The sequence below is a fragment of the Sinocyclocheilus grahami genome, unplaced genomic scaffold (assembly GCF_001515645.1).
Source record: "Sinocyclocheilus grahami isolate Dianchi unplaced genomic scaffold, SAMN03320097.WGS_v1.1 scaffold91.1, whole genome shotgun sequence".
NCBI lineage: Eukaryota > Metazoa > Chordata > Actinopteri > Cypriniformes > Cyprinidae > Sinocyclocheilus > Sinocyclocheilus grahami.
In genome coordinates, this window is record NW_015505270.1 from 896,794 (window position 1) to 902,798 (window position 6,005).

At 34.1% G+C, this 6,005-nt stretch overlaps 1 long non-coding RNA gene across 1 annotated transcript in view; it reads left to right on the forward strand.

Annotated features, from left to right (window-relative positions):
- LOC107587206 (uncharacterized) overlaps positions 1–2,527 on the forward strand; it is a 5,538-nt gene extending 3,011 nt beyond the window's left edge. The window contains exons 2-3 of the long non-coding RNA XR_001609449.1: positions 1,727–1,901; positions 2,018–2,527. This is a non-coding gene — a long non-coding RNA (uncharacterized lncRNA). The remainder of the gene's footprint in view (positions 1–1,726; positions 1,902–2,017) is intronic.
- The last annotated feature ends 3,478 nt before the right edge of the window (positions 2,528–6,005 follow it).

Sequence of the window (6,005 nt, forward strand, 5' to 3'; positions counted from 1 at the left end):
TCTCTCTTTGTTAACACACCTGATTCAGATCATCTCTTAGAAGTGAGCTCCGTGCATGAACTGTGTTCCGATTGACATGTTCCCTACACAGTGTCCATTGCTCCCTACTCCCTGAGCAGGGGAAATCCGTTGAAGTTTACTTCACTTCGGAATATTCATTTACAGATTTGCGCTGCTCCGCTGCCTGCAGCGTCTTCACACACATACGAAACTTACTAGAGAAGCGTGAAGTGGGACATAATATACCGCATAATATACCGCACACTTAAATGCCCTTTGTATGGAACATATACGCTCCCTTCAAACTGGAATCATGGCGGAATATCCGGTAATGTCCACTTCGCAGGGCACTTACAGTCAAATATAACAAACGTATGAAGTAATAAGAGAAACATACAAAATGTGCAGAGCGGGGTACGCGAGGACTGGAATTGAGAACCGCTGTTCTAGACATGCCAAAAATTGGAGGCTACAGCACAGCAGCTCTTCTTCTTGGTTCCCTTTCATGGGAACTTCGAACTGCGTCCTCTAGGGGTCGCTATGGGGAACGCCTCGTCGTGACCCGTGTCTGAAGCATACATTGAAAAAACACCAACTCGTTGGCCGGCGACAGCCATGACGTCACTACCGGTGCGACTCCAGTATAAATCGGCGCCGGGAGCTACACATCATTCTCTTCTTCGTCTTCATTGACTGTTCTGTTTGAAGCGTGCATTTTCAAGGAAAAAGTAAGAGCTATCTATTTATTATGGCGAGCACTAGTAGAGCATTTAGAAGGTGTGTGTAAAAGCATAATAGGACCCCTTTAAATATTAACATATATAGAAGGTGCACAGTGTCATTCACACAAACACTAAACACCATAATCGTAACACACATGAAACTTAAATAATGCAATAAACATTAATTTAACAACATTAGATGTAACATTCAACCCTAACGTACAAAAGAAGAAACAGTTATTTCAACAAAAAAACATCAAATTTGAAATGTAACGCAGGGAATTTTGGTAATGTCAATTTACGGTTATTCACTGTAAATTATACCTTTTTTTTTCACTTCCAAAAACGGTATACTACCGTAATTTTACATGTAATGTCTAATGCCGTTTTTCACCGTATATAGTAGGGGAACTTACCGTTAACCATTTAACAGGTTTTTACTGTAGCATTTTTACAGGTTTTTACTGTTAAATTCACGGTCATACCGATCCCACCAGTGATATGCTATGTTCCTGAATTTTTTGCTAGGACATCGGATCCTCTTCTTTGTATAAGTTTGTAAAGGGGTGTAAGCAAATGTAAGCATGATGTCTCAGATTTTATATTGAAAGGCATTTATAGAAGATCATAATGGGCACAGAAACTATGAAAGCATCTAATCTTAATTGTCAAGTATATAAATAGAATATAAGACAGGATATTTTGATCATTTACATTTATTCATTTAGCAGACACTTTTATCTAAAACAATTTACAAATAAGAATTACAAATGAGTTTTCAAGAGTGTTTCAGCTGTTTTTGTCCACACAAGATATACATTGTATGGACAAAAACACTTATTTTTTTGTGTTTCATAAGAAGTCACATAGGTTTGTAAACTGTTACAACTTGAGAGTGAATAAATGACGACAGTTTTTATTTTTGAAAGGGTAAATGATCCCTTTAATAGATTAAATCCTGTGTATGAATAACTGTAAATCAAAAGATCTTTTGTGTGTTGCAGAAATCTGGTATCAGTTGTTCAGCAGCTGTACCAGCGTGTGATGAGGCTCCTACGCACCACTCTGTGACATCACAACTGCATCAAACTACAACGAACATCTACGGACTACTTATCATGAAATCAGCATTACTGACATAAAACTCTGGTCATTTGAGCGTGAGAACATCATTAAAAGGTGCATCTCATTTACAAAGAGTTTGTGGGTTCAAATGTATAATCTATAAAGATCCATGAAAAGTCATAAGAGAGATTTACAATGGAAGGTAATGACACTTTGTGATCTCTTTGCAGGTTGAGGTGTTCATTGCGAATGATGCTGGTGTGTATTTGCAGGAGCACAGTCCTGTTAGAGATGGAAAAATCTTGCTTGCGATATGCCATATCAAAACGTACCTCATGATCTGAATAAACAGAGCAAATACACAGACAAAATAGAGACCGAGTCAATAGGTAATTCTTTAGTTAAACACAGAGACACTAATATAAACAAAGACTTTGAATATACTAATATAAATATCCTTGCAAGGGACTGTGAAATAACTTGGGTAAGTGTACCCTTTAAGCCCACTTTCAACTCTGAAGTCAAATTAAAAGACGAGAAAGTCATATTTTATGCTGGCCATTATTTAACCAATTCAGTGATTTGTTTATTCCCTGACTTTTTTTTTTTATTACATACCAATCACATCTGCCAATGTTGAGTTAGCCCCACTCATGTGCATGCTGTCTCAAGGGACCTCACACAAAGAAACCCAAAAACTCAGTTTCAGGACCCTTCAGAAATCAACACATTTCTGCAATTTTCAGCCATTTCTTTAAGTATATTGATATTATGTCAAATAAGAGATAAATGTATTTTTTTGTGTGTATGAATAAATAGTACTTTATCCTTTTATATAATTTTATTTTAAATGGAAAGATTCGTTTTTTTTTTTTTGACCTCACACAAAGAAACCCAAAAACTCAGTTTCAGGACCCTTCAGAAATCAACACATTTCTGCAATTTTCAGCCATTTCTTTAAGTATATTGATATTATGTCAAATAAGAGATAAATGTATTTTTTTGTGTGTATGAATAAATAGTACTTTATCCTTTTATATAATTTTATTTTAAATGGAAAGATTCGTTTTTTTTTTTTTAACGGGGCCTTACTGAATGATAGACTGCTGAAGAATTAAGCATGTGAACTACAAACACTAAATGTTTTGTGATTCGGTTTACATTCATTTACAAATAAATACATCATTAATTGTATTGTAGAGCATTAACTTTTTTTTTTTACATGGGCTTAAATGGTACGGCGCCACAAAACTTATGCAAACTACAGACAACACAAGCTAACCTTGAATGAAAAAAAAAAGTACAATTTCTTAACATGGGCACAATGAAAATTGTCTGCTAATGTGTATCGTTTGTTTTCAGTGAGAAAATTACAAATAAGAGAAAAAACCTGTCCAAAAATTGTAGAGGCATGTCGCCTTTACCATGAGGGCACAGGGGGAAAAAAGTCTAGCAAAACAGTTTGGAGTGGACAGAAAGTCTTTGAGGGAGAGAGTGAAGGCCAAGATCATAGTTGATTCTCATCAGGGATGGGAGGCCTTCCTCAGTTCAGTGGTAGAGTTATTTCAGAGTGTCTTCAGGTAGACTGTAAACAAGAACCTAAGATTATGTTATATAGGCTAAGTGCAAAATGAAAGAAGGAAAAATGTGAGGTTGTGGGGATCTAAAAGTGGCTAATGTGTCTTTTTACAATCTGTACAGATAATGAAATGTTCTGCTTTGCATACTGTATGTTTTTCATGTTGAATGTTATTGGTACAGGTAGCGCTATAGCAAACATAAGTAAAATGATTTTTAAAAAATACTTCCGTCACTGAATAAATACATTAACGTTTTACTTCTTTAAAATAAAAAAAAAATAAAAAATATATATATATTGTGAATAAATCGTGATGTGGGCTTATTTGGAACACATGCGAGCTTAAATGGTGCCAAAGTACCAATTAAGACCATGCCAGGCCTTTGACTCTATTAATAAAATATCTTAACTTTGTATTCTAAAATGTACATCAACTAATTAATACATTTTCAGATGAGAGCTAAATCTTGCATTTTAACACACATATATATATATTGCAGGTTGAGGTGTTCATTGCGAATGATGCTGGTGTGTATTTGCAGGAGCACAGTCCTGTTAGAGATGGAAAAATCTTGCTTGCGATATGCCATATCAAAACGTACCTCATGATCTGAATAAACAGAGCAAATACACAGACAAAATAGAGACCGAGTCAATAGGTAATTCTTTAGTTAAACACAGAGACACTAATATAAACAAAGACTTTGAATATACTAATATAAATATCCTTGCAAGGGACTGTGAAATAACTTGGGTAAGTGTACCCTTTAAGCCCACTTTCAACTCTGAAGTCAAATTAAAAGACGAGAAAGTCATATTTTATGCTGGCCATTATTTAACCAATTCAGTGATTTGTTTATTCCCTGACTTTTTTTTTTTATTACATACCAATCACATCTGCCAATGTTGAGTTAGCCCCACTCATGTGCATGCTGTCTCAAGGGACCTCACACAAAGAAACCCAAAAACTCAGTTTCAGGACCCTTCAGAAATCAACACATTTCTGCAATTTTCAGCCATTTCTTTAAGTATATTGATATTATGTCAAATAAGAGATAAATGTATTTTTTTGTGTGTATGAATAAATAGTACTTTATCCTTTTATATAATTTTATTTTAAATGGAAAGATTCGTTTTTTTTTTTTTAACGGGGCCTTACTGAATGATAGACTGCTGAAGAATTAAGCATGTGAACTACAAACACTAAATGTTTTGTGATTCGGTTTACATTCATTTACAAATAAATACATCATTAATTGTATTGTAGAGCATTAACTTTTTTTTTTTACATGGGCTTAAATGGTACGGCGCCACAAAACTTATGCAAACTACAGACAACACAAGCTAACCTTGAATGAAAAAAAAAAGTACAATTTCTTAACATGGGCACAATGAAAATTGTCTGCTAATGTGTATCGTTTGTTTTCAGTGAGAAAATTACAAATAAGAGAAAAAACCTGTCCAAAAATTGTAGAGGCATGTCGCCTTTACCATGAGGGCACAGGGGGAAAAAAGTCTAGCAAAACAGTTTGGAGTGGACAGAAAGTCTTTGAGGAAGTGAGTGAATCTCAAGATCAGGATTGATGCTCATCAGGGACACGAGACCTTCCTCAGCAAGATTTCAGAGTGTCTTCAAGTAGACTGTACGCAAGAAGCTAGATTATGTTATATAGACTAAGTGTAAAATGAAAGAAGGAAAAATGTGAGGTTGTGGGGATCTAAAAGTGGCTAATGTGTCTTTTTACAATCTGTACAGATAATGAAATGTTCTGCTTTGCATACTGTATGTTTTTCATGTTGAATGTTATTGGTACAGGTAGCGCTATAGCAAACATAAGTAAAATGATTTTTAAAAAATACTTCCGTCACTGAATAAATACATTAACGTTTTACTTCTTTAAAATAAAAAAAAAATAAAAAATATATATATATTGTGAATAAATCGTGATGTGGGCTTATTTGGAACACATGCGAGCTTAAATGGTGCCAAAGTACCAATTAAGACCATGCCAGGCCTTTGACTCTATTAATAAAATATCTTAACTTTGTATTCTAAAATGTACATCAACTAATTAATACATTTTCAGATGAGAGCTAAATCTTGCATTTTAACACACATATATATATATATATATATATATATATACATATTATATATATATATATATATGTTTTTATAAACCATATCAATATCTATGAAAAACACCTATACTTAGATGTTGGTGTGCTTGTGTACACTTACCCTAAGTTATCTTTGCCGTATTTAAAGGTGGTTTACATATTAGGTATTGAGTTCAGTGTCTGGAGAGTTTACAGTTTTCAATTAAATGTTAACATTTACAAGGCCTATTGTAAGAAGTTGAACTGTAGCTTTTCACAAAACACGTTTTCATTTTTGTATTTTTTATGGAGAAGGTGCAGACTGCTGATTACTACGGTGGCCGAGAAGTGCTGAACAAATCACAATTCTGAAAACAAAATAACAAATTACAAACGCAAATGCAAGTCTACAAAACAAAATAACAATTGAGAAAGCACAACAACAATTCAGAAAACATTATAACAAGTCAGAAAACACAACGACAAATCTGAAAACAAATGAACAAGTCAGAAAACACAATGACAATTCAAACAAACCG